Source organism: Ambystoma mexicanum (assembly GCF_040938575.1).
Source record: "Ambystoma mexicanum isolate Mex_15411 chromosome 12 unlocalized genomic scaffold, UKY_AmexF1_1 Mex_chr12_unloc.2, whole genome shotgun sequence".
NCBI classification, from domain to species: Eukaryota; Metazoa; Chordata; class Amphibia; order Caudata; family Ambystomatidae; genus Ambystoma; species Ambystoma mexicanum.
In genome coordinates this window covers 7,417,184-7,435,118 of record NW_027182323.1, presented here as the reverse complement: position 1 = coordinate 7,435,118, position 17,935 = coordinate 7,417,184, and the positions used below count along the sequence as shown (strand labels likewise).

Below are 17,935 nucleotides of genomic sequence, written 5' to 3'. Positions count from 1 at the left end.
TTTGTATGCTGTGGGTTACCGAGGTAAGAGTGCACAAAACATAGGCACAATTGATAGTGGGCTTGCAGGCACTTGGAGGGGCACTAGGCGTTGGGTGACCATGCATGGCTCCACTTGTAACACACTTTTCAAAACTGTCCATCAGCCACCAAAATGCAACCTCCCCCCAAACAAAAGTTGAGAGTTGCTCAAACCCTGTATTTATACCTCAGGGGATTCAGGGCACTGTAGTTTGCATCTCATTTCCTTCACTGCTGTCAGGGGCGGACTGCCCTATCGGACGTTCTGCCACCGGCAGAATGCAATTCGGACTCGGGATGGCCTGGGGCCAGTTTTACAAGCCACCCTGGGGCCAGTTTGGAATATAACATTATTTTTGCGATTGAGTAACTTAAGTTACTTTAGGCAAGGTAATGTTACATATTGCTCTGAGTTACTCGCCGCCGCACAGCTGATGGAATGCAGAAGGCATCCATCAAAGAAGGTTAACACTTAGTAAGTGTTAACTTTGCTTTGATGAATGCACACAATAGCTGAGGCCGTGATGGGCAGTGTGTGTCCCCAGCCATCTGCCGGTGTGGTGCCAGGTTAAACACCAAATTGTAACAAATTGTCCTGGGGGTTGGGAGGGAGAGAGCTGAGAGCTCGCCTTCTGATATGGGCGGTTCCTGTCCTGTGTTGTGTGCATGTTTGTTTTGGGTTAGGGTGGTGCGCGGGGTGACCTGCCTAGTGTATAGTCCTCCTCGCTGTGAGCGTCGGGGCAGCGACCAGGCAACTGCCAGGGGCCTGCTGCTGCAATGTGGCTTGGGCTGGCTTGGCAGTCAATCACGTGAGCGGACCGCATGTGCATGGTGTATTGTGCTGCTGGGTCTGGGTGCGGTCGGTCACTCACCACGACAGCCCCCCGCACATTTGGTAAACAAGGAAGGAATTTTTGACATGGAGTAGCAGCCTGCAGGCCTCTGGCCCTCTGGCTATTGCAAAGCAAAGCACATGCAACTTGCAAGTGTAACAACAGCGACAAGGCCTCTATCCGGAGCTACAGCAGGCCAACAGAAGGCTCCGCCTAGCTCAACCCAGCTCTGCAACCCAGCCGAGGTGGACAGCAGAAGACATTATTTGTGCATGCACGTGGGCCGACGTGATCACAAATAGTAAGTAAAGATAAAAACATAAAATAAAGGGGCCAGTGCCCGGCCAGGTCATCTACCCTTTATAGCTTTTTTTACTCTGGAGGACTGGACTGGGCTTGTAGACCGTCTGCAAGCCCAGTACTCGAGGCCCATCCACTCCATGCAAAGACCCCTGCTGTTAAGCAACTTAAATTAACTAGTGATTGCCCTGAAGCTGCTGCCGTCTGAAACCTCTTTAAAATGAATAGAAAGGACCCGGCTACTTCTTGAAAAGGATAGATGTGCTGAAGGTCAAAAGGAGAAAGAAAGCAGAGCAGCCATCCATGCCATAGACCCGTTGAAGCATTGCTTCATTTAGAAGTCACTGTAGGCATGCCGCTAAGAGCACACCGTTTATTTTGCAGTTTTGCTTGCTTTGTACTTTTATTCTTTTGTTACTAGTATTCCTAGTGCTACCAGTAAATCTAAAAATATATGTATTTGTTAAAAATGAACCTTTATTAAGTTAACTGAATGAACAAGAAAATAATTCCCAGCACCAGATAGCAGAGTGTGTATAACTGAAATGACATACCCAGCGGGTAAACTGCCCAATGTACACATACTTCAATGGAACATGACATCATGAAAACATCCTTTTTGACAGAGTGAAATGTCCCAGTAACAATCTATATATCTTAAAGAAATATGTGCCCTAAGATCCCATTCCCTTATCTTTTACATTTCTAACAGTGAATACGCTAAAGTGTACGCATGGCAGAGTTCAATGATTTGTTTGATCTAACACAACTGTCTGTTCCATTCTGTATAGTTCAGGAAATCATGCTCCGAGTTTAGTTTCTTTTTCAAACAATTAAGTTCCATTGTGCGGCTGGCCCTGCCCATTTCTGTAACTCTCTCTCTGTAGGATCGTGCAGTACATGGAAGTGCGTGTAAACGGACTACATGCCTCCACACATTCTGCGTGTTTTATGTTCATTTAAATCGGCCGAGACGAGGTCCATGACTGCAGAGATGTTTTGGAGAGACTAAACCACCCTGTGCTGGTATCAATTTGCGACGCACATACACACTGCATATGCATACAAATATTTTTTTTATTTCTAAACTCCCCTTTTACCTGCAGTGATCTTCTTTATGGTTGGTGCAGGTCAGCAACACAGCACGCTCCACCTGATGACTGATATCTTGAAATATGCACCAAAAGTAGTTGCTTTATGTCACTAATCAAATTTTTTCAACATCGCTTTCATGGACAACGAGCAGATGAGGCATTCCAGCAATTATTAATCTGCTGATGCATCAGGTCCGGTTCTCTGGGGAGAGTACCTTGTGGTTAGCCTGGGGCAGGTAGACAGATTGGAGAATGGTGGTTCAATGTGTATGCTTCTGATGAAAAAATAAGTTGAATTAGTGCTTGGAAATGCAGGGCAAAAGATTAGATCTGTTCAGTTTTAGGTCTCTTGAAACGTGGCTCGTTCATTCAACGCCGAGCACACTCCACACAGTTTTGACCTAGCACAGCCAGTTTGATGCACCCTTCTTCCACCACGACTGCTGTAAGGGCCAGCCGTGTGCTGGAGGATCTGAGAGTTGATGGCAATGGGAACTTTGCAGGCATAGAGTCCCTGTCTATTGCCGCTCAGCATGTGAGTGCGCTTTACGTGGAAATGCCCCAGAAACTGCAGGCACATGCAGTTCACTGCAAATTTTGCTCAGTCCTGTGAACGAGACTGTAAATATGGAGCCAGAAAGTGCATTAATGTATTATCCTAATTATGTGCCTTTTTTAAGTGGACTCGCTTAACAGAGCAAAGCACAGAAGCATCATTGAGACACAAAGTTTACATATTTACTCTGCTGCTCTTATGATGCAGCTATCTGTGTGCCAGCAACAGAGCTTCACCAACCAAAAAGCACCTGTTTAAAAGAAAAACCCTCTTCAAGGTTCATGAATTCCCACCTGAATTCCTTTATGCGCTACAGAGTGCCTTGACCAATGGATAGATGAATGGATGGATGGACGGCATAGGTTGGTGTATATAGTAATGGATCCATGGATGGATGGATGGGCAGGAGGAAGTTGGGCCAGCTGGAATTTTGTGACAATGAATCTCCATATCAGTGTTTATTGCACAACTTATTTTGTTGCATGTGTTAAATCACTGAAAGTACAGTGTGTTTATATAGATTTTTCAGGTTGCCATTATCTCACCTTCTGGGACGTATAGCTTACTATTCAGGATGTGAAAATTAAAGCCACAAAATATTCTTTTGGCTTAACATGTTGCTATACGGATTTACATGTTGTCATGTGGCTCGATTATGCCATTTCTGTTTTTTGTAAGTAAACTCTATAAGACATTATTACTGAAGGCCTTGAAATCCAAACTATTTGTACCCAGTCAAGCTTGGAAGGTATGTGATCAAATTTGAAGAGTGGCGCTTAGCGTTCAGCCAAAGTTTGTGATCCTCCTAGTCCATTCCACCCACCCCCCTCCAACAGCTGTTTGGCCATCCCACTCCCTCCTTTTTGGATGCAGCCAGAGTACCACTAGTTTCGTATTTCCACTTCCACCACTGCACACATCACAGTCCCCAGAATTGTACAGCACATGCATTAATCCACTCCTTTTCATGCATAGCCTGTTCTTGCAGGGGTGAGTTGTCGGATTGGCTTGGGGTCCTCAGTGGCACCAATGGAGAGTGGTAGATTGAGGCAGCGTGGGCCAGCCCAGGTACTCGCATTCACAACGTGGGGTGTATCTGTGATTCTTCTGTAATGCCGGGTGATGCCTGTGCGACACACAACCTAATTCAACAGATTCCTGCGGCAGGTGTGTTCACCCACTGGATTATCATACCGGTGCGTGGCCTCGAGCATAACGTGTTCTTGCAGGAGCTATGCCCTGCAAGTTCAGAGAGTTGTGGTATCGCCAGCGGTAACAGGTGGCCCCAACAAAGTGTGGGAGTTGTTGGCAGTGTGTGCCAGGTACTCAAGACCAGCTTACAGGATGTGAGCTGCCTCTGTAAGGCAGGTCACACCTGATACCATAACATGCCTCCACAGATTTCTGCAGCAGGTGTAGTCGCCCATTTGGTTATCTTACCGGTGCATGCAATGTTGTGAATTGACGTGATTCACGGATGCTGGTTTGAGGGCCCCTCTTTTTGAGGCGAAGGACTGGCCACTTTTCTTTTAGGTGCCCGGCCGTCTTTCTTGTCCCAGTCCGAGCCTGACTGCTATATGACAGCTTTTACGCACTCTCGTGGTCATGCAGGAAGCTGATCAGCAGGCAAACCTTCCCTCCAGCATCCCACCAGAAAATGGAGGCTGGCTCCATCCCTGGATCTATACCGCAAGGGATGCAGGCCATTCTAGTATACATCACATTTCCTTCACTGTTGACAACTTTCTGCGCCGTCTAGCGGTGAAATTCGATCAGCATGACTAACTCCCCTCACCCTCTCTGGTTGTAGACGACTTTATCTGCAAGGGAAATCACCTTCAGTAAAAATGTTTATGGGTGAAATGAGCTCAGCAGGTGTTCTACTTTTCAACATTGTTTTTTTTTATCCGATTCTGTAGTATTGTGGCAAGTTTTAGATGCAGAATCATTAGCATATGCAGAACAAAATCGAATCTGAAAACTATTATTGGTAGTCTTAAGGAGAGTTTGAATGTAATGATAGCAGTGACAGCATGGAAGCCAATATACATAAATGCAATTGGCCTGGGTTTCTGGTATAAGCCGTGTTGAGGTACAGAACGACAGTGCCTTCTTAGCGCAGTAGGCAGCGCGTCAGTCTCATAATCTGAAGGTCGTGAGTTCGAGCCTCACAGAGGGCATTTACTTTTGACTATTCATTAGAATTAACTGCTTCGGGCCTTTTCAACCTTTACTTTTAAATATTATTCTCCTTCGGCTGTTGTGCAGATCCATGAAATCACTGCACATTCTCACTCCAATTCATCCATTCATAAATCAAGTCATCCATTAATAAATCACATTAATTGCAGTAACAGTGGCCTGGTTTTCGATTAATCTCAAAGGAACGCGGGATTACCAGCTCATGTCATTCAAAGTGCAGGAGAAAGATAGTTTGTGCTCGTGTGTAAAAAAGCATGTGATCCAGGCAACGTATGGTGCCGCACTCAAACCAATATATATGGATCCGGGGGAATCTCATCACGGATTACGTTGAAGGTTGACAGGAGATTTCAAAAAATGAATTCCCAAAATCACACAGGTCTGCCATTTTCTTGATATCCACTCCTGTCAATAAGAATGGTCCAGTGCCTTTGAAAGCCTACCGGTTAGTTATCAAGGCAACCTATAGATTCAAGAAAGCATCCCATTTTGGGTCCGAGAACAAGACAACTGCAGTTGCTTCATCTGAGCTGTACATTGAAACACAACACAAAAACCAAAGTCTAGCATCATCTACTCTCGGGGCATTATGTACTAATGTGCTTTAAATGGGCGGGTACTTGCCAGCCCAGAGTAGCGGCATGTCTTTTATCGGAAAGACTATGGTGTTCCTTACGAGTTTGCCGGTAAGCCGCCAACAGCAAACACAGCTTACTGCTTCCACCGCCCGATATCCCGATATTACCGGGATATTGCAGCTGGCGCAGTCACGGTAAGTGCCCATTGAGAACCACTGAATCACTGGCACCGCTGTTAACGGTGCCAGTGATACAGTGAATTCACTGCCGGCAGGGGCCTGAAAATGAGAAACAGTTCAAATGTTTTTGCCTTGAAAACAGGCAAAGACTTGGATAACTCTCTGCAACTTAATTTTGGGCTTTGAGCTACAAAATAACTAATGTCCCCTCATTACTATTCACTGACGATTACAAAGAGATGTTAAGTGTTCAAATACCACGGTGGTCGCTCTTTTCTGCCTGAGCGGGGTTGTTTACCTTGCTTGTCACACAGCCATCCTCAGATCACCGACGAGATATGAGAGAAGAGAGGCACTGCATTTTATTGCCGGCCCATACAAACCCAGAGATTTCTTGCTCTTCCCCAGGTACTCGGAGAAGAGCATGAAAACCCAGAGACCCTGGGACAATCCCCAAGGTTTGATAGGTCTCGGTGGGGCACATAACACGCCAAATGGGATTGTGGATGCTTGGGAGTTCGGAAGGGCAAGGACAGTGTCCTGTGAAACCATTTTGTGAAGTTGTCCACCCTAACAACGAGGGTTTTGCCATTCGACCAACAGCACACGGCAAATAGGTGCCCATGTCCCACCTCGTTTTGGGCTGCTGCATCAGATGCAGCCTGGAGCGGTGAGGGACATGGACACCAGACAGTGTTGCATGCTCTGACTTCAGCTCCAGTCCTGCGCGCATTTACTAGTCTGAACTTCTGAAAGAAGTCAGGTCATTTCTTTCCGGGGTCAGAGTGTACGACTCCAGAAAGAAATGATTTGACTAATTTCTGAAATCGGACTAGTGAATGCGCTCAGGGACTTAAGAAAGTAAAGTTCTAGCTGCAGCGCACACGCCGTTGTTTATCAAATGGCGCGGCGGAAACGATTGCATGTCAGTTTAGTCTGGATTTTCCAAGCTGTGTTTGGGGGACATGTTGCAGGACTTTTTTGTGGCTCGCTCCCCCACTCTTGCAATGCTGTATACTCCCCTGGGGTCAGGAGTGGCAGGGAGCGGTGTGTGGGGGTCATCTCCAAAGAATAAATGACACACCTGAAAGTTATTTGCATGGCCAGTCACTGACAGATTCCGACCTGCATTCCAGAACACCTAATTTTCCAGAAGCGCTCCTCTGAATTTGAAATGTGCAAGTCCCCAGTTTGAAACCAGATAAGAGTGCCCAATGGGTTAATGGACTGACTTCAGACCTCTCTGTATAACCTGCAGGCCACACATCCAGTTCTGGTGAGACTCCGATGCATGTTTGCTTGATAGGCTGGGAACTTTAGTCATCTCGCCTGGTCTCGAGAAGTTGCCCTGTTTGATTCGCAGCACAGAAAACTTATCAGCACTGACATTAAGCTTCACATATTTTCCTCATGTCAGTCGGGTGCAGAGAGACACGTTTGTATGCTGTGGGTTACCGAGGTAAGAGTGCACAAAACATAGGCACAATTGATAGTGGGCTTGCAGGCACTTGGAGGGGCACTAGGCGTTGGGTGACCATGCATGGCTCCACTTGTAACACACTTTTCAAAACTGTCCATCAGCCACCAAAATGCAACCTCCCCCCAAACAAAAGTTGAGAGTTGCTCAAACCCTGTATTTATACCTCAGGGGATTCAGGGCACTGTAGTTTGCATCTCATTTCCTTCACTGCTGTCAGGGGCGGACTGCCCTATCGGACGTTCTGCCACCGGCAGAATGCAATTCGGACTCGGGATGGCCTGGGGCCAGTTTTACAAGCCACCCTGGGGCCAGTTTGGAATATAACATTATTTTTGCGATTGAGTAACTTAAGTTACTTTAGGCAAGGTAATGTTACATATTGCTCTGAGTTACTCGCCGCCGCACAGCTGATGGAATGCAGAAGGCATCCATCAAAGAAGGTTAACACTTAGTAAGTGTTAACTTTGCTTTGATGAATGCACACAATAGCTGAGGCCGTGATGGGCAGTGTGTCCCCAGCCATCTGCCGGTGTGGTGCCAGGTTACACACCAAATTGTAACAAATTGTCCTGGGGGTTGGGAGGGAGAGAGCTGAGAGCTCGCCTTCTGATATGGGCGGTTCCTGTCCTGTGTTGTGTGCATGTTTGTTTTGGGTTAGGGTGGTGCGCGGGGTGACCTGCCTAGTGTATAGTCCTCTTCGCTGTGAGCGTCGGGGCAGCGACCAGGCAACTGCCAGGGGCCTGCTGCTGCAATGTGGCTTGGGCTGGCTTGGCAGTCAATCACGTGAGCGGACCGCATGTGCATGGTGTATTGTGCTGCTGGGTCTGGGTGCGGTCGGTCACTCACCACGACAGCCCCCCGCACATTTGGTAAACAAGGAAGGAATTTTTGACATGGAGTAGCAGCCTGCAGGCCTCTGGCCCTCTGGCTATTGCAAAGCAAAGCACATGCAACTTGCAAGTGTAACAACAGCGACAAGGCCTCTATCCGGAGCTACAGCAGGCCAACAGAAGGCTCCGCCTAGCTCAACCCAGCTCTGCAACCCAGCCGAGGTGGACAGCAGAAGACATTATTTGTGCATGCACGTGGGCCGACGTGATCACAAATAGTAAGTAAAGATAAAAACATAAAATAAAGGGGCCAGTGCCCGGCCAGGTCATCTACCCTTTATAGCTTTTTTTACTCTGGAGGACTGGACTGGGCTTGTAGACCGTCTGCAAGCCCAGTACTCGAGGCCCATCCACTCCATGCAAAGACCCCTGCTGTTAAGCAACTTAAATTAACTAGTGATTGCCCTGAAGCTGCTGCCGTCTGAAACCTCTTTAAAATGAATAGAAAGGACCCGGCTACTTCTTGAAAAGGATAGATGTGCTGAAGGTCAAAAGGAGAAAGAAAGCAGAGCAGCCATCCATGCCATAGACCCGTTGAAGCATTGCTTCATTTAGAAGTCACTGTAGGCATGCCGCTAAGAGCACACCGTTTATTTTGCAGTTTTGCTTGCTTTGTACTTTTATTCTTTTGTTACTAGTATTCCTAGTGCTACCAGTAAATCTAAAAATATATGTATTTGTTAAAAATGAACCTTTATTAAGTTAACTGAATGAACAAGAAAATAATTCCCAGCACCAGATAGCAGAGTGTGTATAACTGAAATGACATACCCAGCGGGTAAACTGCCCAATGTACACATACTTCAATGGAACATGACATCATGAAAACATCCTTTTTGACAGAGTGAAATGTGCCAGTAACAATCTATATATCTTAAAGAAATATGTGCCCTAAGATCCCATTCCCTTATCTTTTACATTTCTAACAGTGAATACGCTAAAGTGTACGCATGGCAGAGTTCAATGATTTGTTTGATCTAACACAACTGTCTGTTCCATTCTGTATAGTTCAGGAAATCATGCTCCGAGTTTAGTTTCTTTTTCAAACAATTAAGTTCCATTGTGCGGCTGGCCCTGCCCATTTCTGTAACTCTCTCTCTGTAGGATCGTGCAGTACATGGAAGTGCGTGTAAACGGACTACATGCCTCCACACATTCTGCGTGTTTTATGTTCATTTAAATCGGCCGAGACGAGGTCCATGACTGCAGAGATGTTTTGGAGAGACTAACCCACCCTGTGCTGGTATCAATTTGCGACGCACATACACACTGCATATGCATACAAATATTTTTTTTATTTCTAAACTCCCCTTTTACCTGCAGTGATCTTCTTTATGGTTGGTGCAGGTCAGCAACACAGCACGCTCCACCTGATGACTGATATCTTGAAATATGCACCAAAAGTAGTTGCTTTATGTCACTAATCAAATTTTTTCAACATCGCTTTCATGGACAACGAGCAGATGAGGCATTCCAGCAATTATTAATCTGCTGATGCATCAGGTCCGGTTCTCTGGGGAGAGTACCTTGTGGTTAGCCTGGGGCAGGTAGACAGATTGGAGAATGGTGGTTCAATGTGTATGCTTCTGATGAAAAAATAAGTTGAATTAGTGCTTGGAAATGCAGGGCAAAAGATTAGATCTGTTCAGTTTTAGGTCTCTTGAAACGTGGCTCGTTCATTCAACGCCGAGCACACTCCACACAGTTTTGACCTAGCACAGCCAGTTTGATGCACCCTTCTTCCACCACTACTGCTGTAAGGGCCAGCCGTGTGCTGGAGGATCTGAGAGTTGATGGCAATGGGAACTTTGCAGGCATAGAGTCCCTGTCTATTGCCGCTCAGCATGTGAGTGCGCTTTACGTGGAAATGCCCCAGAAACTGCAGGCACATGCAGTTCACTGCAAATTTTGCTCAGTCCTGTGAACGAGACTGTAAATATGGAGCCAGAAAGTGCATTAATGTATTATCCTAATTATGTGCCTTTTTTAAGTGGACTCGCTTAACAGAGCAAAGCACAGAAGCATCATTGAGACACAAAGTTTACATATTTACTCTGCTGCTCTTATGATGCAGCTATCTGTGTGCCAGCAACAGAGCTTCACCAACCAAAAAGCACCTGTTTAAAAGAAAAACCCTCTTCAAGGTTCATGAATTCCCACCTGAATTCCTTTATGCGCTACAGAGTGCCTTGACCAATGGATAGATGAATGGATGGATGGACGGCATAGGTTGGTGTATATAGTAATGGATCCATGGATGGATGGATGGGCAGGAGGAAGTTGGGCCAGCTGGAATTTTGTGACAATGAATCTCCATATCAGTGTTTATTGCACAACTTATTTTGTTGCATGTGTTAAATCACTGAAAGTACAGTGTGTTTATATAGATTTTTCAGGTTGCCATTATCTCACCTTCTGGGACGTATAGCTTACTATTCAGGATGTGAAAATTAAAGCCACAAAATATTCTTTTGGCTTAACATGTTGCTATACGGATTTACATGTTGTCATGTGGCTCGATTATGCCATTTCTGTTTTTTGTAAGTAAACTCTATAAGACATTATTACTGAAGGCCTTGAAATCCAAACTATTTGTACCCAGTCAAGCTTGGAAGGTATGTGATCAAATTTGAAGAGTGGCGCTTAGCGTTCAGCCAAAGTTTGTGATCCTCCTAGTCCATTCCACCCACCCCCCTCCAACAGCTGTTTGGCCATCCCACTCCCTCCTTTTTGGATGCAGCCAGAGTACCACTAGTTTCGTATTTCCACTTCCACCACTGCACACATCACAGTCCCCAGAATTGTACAGCACATGCATTAATCCACTCCTTTTCATGCATAGCCTGTTCTTGCAGGGGTGAGTTGTCGGATTGGCTTGGGGTCCGCAGTGGCACCAATGGAGAGTGGTAGATTGAGGCAGCGTGGGCCAGCCCAGGTACTCGCATTCACAACGTGGGGTGTATCTGTGATTCTTCTGTAATGCCGGGTGATGCCTGTGCGACACACAACCTAATTCAACAGATTCCTGCGGCAGGTGTGTTCACCCACTGGATTATCATACCGGTGCGTGGCCTCGAGCATAACGTGTTCTTGCAGGAGCTATGCCCTGCAAGTTCAGAGAGTTGTGGTATCGCCAGCGGTAACAGGTGGCCCCAACAAAGTGTGGGAGTTGTTGGCAGTGTGTGCCAGGTACTCAAGACCAGCTTACAGGATGTGAGCTGCCTCTGTAAGGCAGGTCACACCTGATACCATAACATGCCTCCACAGATTTCTGCAGCAGGTGTAGTCGCCCATTTGGTTATCTTACCGGTGCATGCAATGTTGTGAATTGACGTGATTCACGGATGCTGGTTTGAGGGCCCCTCTTTTTGAGGCGAAGGACTGGCCACTTTTCTTTTAGGTGCCCGGCCGTCTTTCTTGTCCCAGTCCGAGCCTGACTGCTATATGACAGCTTTTACGCACTCTCGTGGTCATGCAGGAAGCTGATCAGCAGGCAAACCTTCCCTCCAGCATCCCACCAGAAAATGGAGGCTGGCTCCATCCCTGGATCTATACCGCAAGGGATGCAGGCCATTCTAGTATACATCACATTTCCTTCACTGTTGACAACTTTCTGCGCCGTCTAGCGGTGAAATTCGATCAGCATGACTAACTCCCCTCACCCTCTCTGGTTGTAGACGACTTTTTCTGCAAGGGAAATCACCTTCAGTAAAAATGTTTATGGGTGAAATGAGCTCAGCAGGTGTTCTACTTTTCAACATTGTTTTTTTTTATCCGATTCTGTAGTATTGTGGCAAGTTTTAGATGCAGAATCATTAGCATATGCAGAACAAAATCGAATCTGAAAACTATTATTGGTAGTCTTAAGGAGAGTTTGAATGTAATGATAGCAGTGACAGCATGGAAGCCAATATACATAAATGCAATTGGCCTGGGTTTCTGGTATAAGCCGTGTTGAGGTACAGAACGACAGTGCCTTCTTAGCGCAGTAGGCAGCGCGTCAGTCTCATATTCTGAAGGTCGTGAGTTCGAGCCTCACAGAGGGCATTTACTTTTGACTATTCATTAGAATTAACTGCTTCGGGCCTTTTCAACCTTTACTTTTAAATATTATTCTCCTTCGGCTGTTGTGCAGATCCATGAAATCACTGCACATTCTCACTCCAATTCATCCATTCATAAATCAAGTCATCCATTAATAAATCACATTAATTGCAGTAACAGTGGCCTGGTTTTCGATTAATCTCAAAGGAACGCGGGATTACCAGCTCATGTCATTCAAAGTGCAGGAGAAAGATAGTTTGTGCTCGTGTGTAAAAAAGCATGTGATCCAGGCAACGTATGGTGCCGCACTCAAACCAATATATATGGATCCGGGGGAATCTCATCACGGATTACGTTGAAGGTTGACAGGAGATTTCAAAAAATGAATTCCCAAAATCACACAGGTCTGCCATTTTCTTGATATCCACTCCTGTCAATAAGAATGGTCCAGTGCCTTTGAAAGCCTACCGGTTAGTTATCAAGGCAACCTATAGATTCAAGAAAGCATCCCATTTTGGGTCCGAGAACAAGACAACTGCAGTTGCTTCATCTGAGCTGTACATTGAAACACAACACAAAAACCAAAGTCTAGCATCATCTACTCTCGGGGCATTATGTACTAATGTGCTTTAAATGGGCGGGTACTTGCCAGCCCAGAGTAGCGGCATGTCTTTTATCGGAAAGACTATGGTGTTCCTTACGAGTTTGCCGGTAAGCCGCCAACAGCAAACACAGCTTACTGCTTCCACCGCCCGATATCCCGATATTACCGGGATATTGCAGCTGGCGCAGTCACGGTAAGTGCCCATTGAGAACCACTGAATCACTGGCACCGCTGTTAACGGTGCCAGTGATACAGTGAATTCACTGCCGGCAGGGGCCTGAAAATGAGAAACAGTTCAAATGTTTTTGCCTTGAAAACAGCCAAAGACTTGGATAACTCTCTGCAACTTAATTTTGGGCTTTGAGCTACAAAATAACTAATGTCCCCTCATTACTATTCACTGACGATTACAAAGAGATGTTAAGTGTTCAAATACCACGGTGGTCGCTCTTTTCTGCCTGAGCGGGGTTGTTTACCTTGCTTGTCACACAGCCATCCTCAGATCACCGACGAGATATGAGAGAAGAGAGGCACTGCATTTTATTGCCGGCCCATACAAACCCAGAGATTTCTTGCTCTTCCCCAGGTACTCGGAGAAGAGCATGAAAACCCAGAGACCCTGGGACAATCCCCAAGGTTTGATAGGTCTCGGTGGGGCACATAACACGCCAAATGGGATTGTGGATGCTTGGGAGTTCGGAAGGGCAAGGACAGTGTCCTGTGAAACCATTTTGTGAAGTTGTCCACCCTAACAACGAGGGTTTTGCCATTCGACCAACAGCACACGGCAAATAGGTGCCCATGTCCCACCTCGTTTTGGGCTGCTGCATCAGATGCAGCCTGGAGCGGTGAGGGACATGGACACCAGACAGTGTTGCATGCTCTGACTTCAGCTCCAGTCCTGCGCGCATTTACTAGTCTGAACTTCTGAAAGAAGTCAGGTCATTTCTTTCCGGGGTCAGAGTGTACGACTCCAGAAAGAAATGATTTGACTAATTTCTGAAATCGGACTAGTGAATGCGCTCAGGGACTTAAGAAAGTAAAGTTCTAGCTGCAGCGCACACGCCGTTGTTTATCAAATGGCGCGGCGGAAACGATTGCATGTCAGTTTAGTCTGGATTTTCCAAGCTGTGTTTGGGGGACATGTTGCAGGACTTTTTTGTGGTTCGCTCCCCCACTCTTGCAATGCTGTATACTCCCCTGGGGTCAGGAGTGGCAGGGAGCGGTGTGTGGGGGTCATCTCCAAAGAATAAATGACACACCTGAAAGTTATTTGCATGGCCAGTCACTGACAGATTCCGACCTGCATTCCAGAACACCTAATTTTCCAGAAGCGCTCCTCTGAATTTGAAATGTGCAAGTCCCCAGTTTGAAACCAGATAAGAGTGCCCAATGGGTTAATGGACTGACTTCAGACCTCTCTGTATAACCTGCAGGCCACACATCCAGTTCTGGTGAGACTCCGATGCATGTTTGCTTGATAGGCTGGGAACTTTAGTCATCTCGCCTGGTCTCGAGAAGTTGCCCTGTTTGATTCGCAGCACAGAAAACTTATCAGCACTGACATTAAGCTTCACATATTTTCCTCATGTCAGTCGGGTGCAGAGAGACACGTTTGTATGCTGTGGGTTACCGAGGTAAGAGTGCACAAAACATAGGCACAATTGATAGTGGGCTTGCAGGCACTTGGAGGGGCACTAGGCGTTGGGTGACCATGCATGGCTCCACTTGTAACACACTTTTCAAAACTGTCCATCAGCCACCAAAATGCAACCTCCCCCCAAACAAAAGTTGAGAGTTGCTCAAACCCTGTATTTATACCTCAGGGGATTCAGGGCACTGTAGTTTGCATCTCATTTCCTTCACTGCTGTCAGGGGCGGACTGCCCTATCGGACGTTCTGCCACCGGCAGAATGCAATTCGGACTCGGGATGGCCTGGGGCCAGTTTTACAAGCCACCCTGGGGCCAGTTTGGAATATAACATTATTTTTGCGATTGAGTAACTTAAGTTACTTTAGGCAAGGTAATGTTACATATTGCTCTGAGTTACTCGCCGCCGCACAGCTGATGGAATGCAGAAGGCATCCATCAAAGAAGGTTAACACTTAGTAAGTGTTAACTTTGCTTTGATGAATGCACACAATAGCTGAGGCCGTGATGGGCAGTGTGTGTCCCCAGCCATCTGCCGGTGTGGTGCCAGGTTAAACACCAAATTGTAACAAATTGTCCTGGGGGTTGGGAGGGAGAGAGCTGAGAGCTCGCCTTCTGATATGGGCGGTTCCTGTCCTGTGTTGTGTGCATGTTTGTTTTGGGTTAGGGTGGTGCGCGGGGTGACCTGCCTAGTGTATAGTCCTCCTCGCTGTGAGCGTCGGGGCAGCGACCAGGCAACTGCCAGGGGCCTGCTGCTGCAATGTGGCTTGGGCTGGCTTGGCAGTCAATCACGTGAGCGGACCGCATGTGCATGGTGTATTGTGCTGCTGGGTCTGGGTGCGGTCGGTCACTCACCACGACAGCCCCCCGCACATTTGGTAAACAAGGAAGGAATTTTTGACATGGAGTAGCAGCCTGCAGGCCTCTGGCCCTCTGGCTATTGCAAAGCAAAGCACATGCAACTTGCAAGTGTAACAACAGCGACAAGGCCTCTATCCGGAGCTACAGCAGGCCAACAGAAGGCTCCGCCTAGCTCAACCCAGCTCTGCAACCCAGCCGAGGTGGACAGCAGAAGACATTATTTGTGCATGCACGTGGGCCGACGTGATCACAAATAGTAAGTAAAGATAAAAACATAAAATAAAGGGGCCAGTGCCCGGCCAGGTCATCTACCCTTTATAGCTTTTTTTACTCTGGAGGACTGGACTGGGCTTGTAGACCGTCTGCAAGCCCAGTACTCGAGGCCCATCCACTCCATGCAAAGACCCCTGCTGTTAAGCAACTTAAATTAACTAGTGATTGCCCTGAAGCTGCTGCCGTCTGAAACCTCTTTAAAATGAATAGAAAGGACCCGGCTACTTCTTGAAAAGGATAGATGTGCTGAAGGTCAAAAGGAGAAAGAAAGCAGAGCAGCCATCCATGCCATAGACCCGTTGAAGCATTGCTTCATTTAGAAGTCACTGTAGGCATGCCGCTAAGAGCACACCGTTTATTTTGCAGTTTTGCTTGCTTTGTACTTTTATTCTTTTGTTACTAGTATTCCTAGTGCTACCAGTAAATCTAAAAATATATGTATTTGTTAAAAATGAACCTTTATTAAGTTAACTGAATGAACAAGAAAATAATTCCCAGCACCAGATAGCAGAGTGTGTATAACTGAAATGACATACCCAGCGGGTAAACTGCCCAATGTACACATACTTCAATGGAACATGACATCATGAAAACATCCTTTTTGACAGAGTGAAATGTCCCAGTAACAATCTATATATCTTAAAGAAATATGTGCCCTAAGATCCCATTCCCTTATCTTTTACATTTCTAACAGTGAATACGCTAAAGTGTACGCATGGCAGAGTTCAATGATTTGTTTGATCTAACACAACTGTCTGTTCCATTCTGTATAGTTCAGGAAATCATGCTCCGAGTTTAGTTTCTTTTTCAAACAATTAAGTTCCATTGTGCGGCTGGCCCTGCCCATTTCTGTAACTCTCTCTCTGTAGGATCGTGCAGTACATGGAAGTGCGTGTAAACGGACTACATGCCTCCACACATTCTGCGTGTTTTATGTTCATTTAAATCGGCCGAGACGAGGTCCATGACTGCAGAGATGTTTTGGAGAGACTAAACCACCCTGTGCTGGTATCAATTTGCGACGCACATACACACTGCATATGCATACAAATATTTTTTTTATTTCTAAACTCCCCTTTTACCTGCAGTGATCTTCTTTATGGTTGGTGCAGGTCAGCAACACAGCACGCTCCACCTGATGACTGATATCTTGAAATATGCACCAAAAGTAGTTGCTTTATGTCACTAATCAAATTTTTTCAACATCGCTTTCATGGACAACGAGCAGATGAGGCATTCCAGCAATTATTAATCTGCTGATGCATCAGGTCCGGTTCTCTGGGGAGAGTACCTTGTGGTTAGCCTGGGGCAGGTAGACAGATTGGAGAATGGTGGTTCAATGTGTATGCTTCTGATGAAAAAATAAGTTGAATTAGTGCTTGGAAATGCAGGGCAAAAGATTAGATCTGTTCAGTTTTAGGTCTCTTGAAACGTGGCTCGTTCATTCAACGCCGAGCACACTCCACACAGTTTTGACCTAGCACAGCCAGTTTGATGCACCCTTCTTCCACCACGACTGCTGTAAGGGCCAGCCGTGTGCTGGAGGATCTGAGAGTTGATGGCAATGGGAACTTTGCAGGCATAGAGTCCCTGTCTATTGCCGCTCAGCATGTGAGTGCGCTTTACGTGGAAATGCCCCAGAAACTGCAGGCACATGCAGTTCACTGCAAATTTTGCTCAGTCCTGTGAACGAGACTGTAAATATGGAGCCAGAAAGTGCATTAATGTATTATCCTAATTATGTGCCTTTTTTAAGTGGACTCGCTTAACAGAGCAAAGCACAGAAGCATCATTGAGACACAAAGTTTACATATTTACTCTGCTGCTCTTATGATGCAGCTATCTGTGTGCCAGCAACAGAGCTTCACCAACCAAAAAGCACCTGTTTAAAAGAAAAACCCTCTTCAAGGTTCATGAATTCCCACCTGAATTCCTTTATGCGCTACAGAGTGCCTTGACCAATGGATAGATGAATGGATGGATGGACGGCATAGGTTGGTGTATATAGTAATGGATCCATGGATGGATGGATGGGCAGGAGGAAGTTGGGCCAGCTGGAATTTTGTGACAATGAATCTCCATATCAGTGTTTATTGCACAACTTATTTTGTTGCATGTGTTAAATCACTGAAAGTACAGTGTGTTTATATAGATTTTTCAGGTTGCCATTATCTCACCTTCTGGGACGTATAGCTTACTATTCAGGATGTGAAAATTAAAGCCACAAAATATTCTTTTGGCTTAACATGTTGCTATACGGATTTACATGTTGTCATGTGGCTCGATTATGCCATTTCTGTTTTTTGTAAGTAAACTCTATAAGACATTATTACTGAAGGCCTTGAAATCCAAACTATTTGTACCCAGTCA

General features: G+C 46.1%; 2 non-coding genes across 2 annotated transcripts; both read left to right on the top strand.

Annotated features, from left to right (window-relative positions):
- The first annotated feature begins 4,910 nt into the window (after positions 1-4,910).
- Positions 4,911-4,983, top strand: TRNAM-CAU (transfer RNA methionine (anticodon CAU)). Its single transcript has one exon. It is a non-coding gene; the product is annotated as a tRNA-Met (tRNA).
- A 7,123-nt stretch (positions 4,984-12,106) lies between these two features.
- Positions 12,107-12,179, top strand: TRNAM-CAU (transfer RNA methionine (anticodon CAU)). The gene has a single exon. It is a non-coding gene; the product is annotated as a tRNA-Met (tRNA).
- The last annotated feature ends 5,756 nt before the right edge of the window (positions 12,180-17,935 follow it).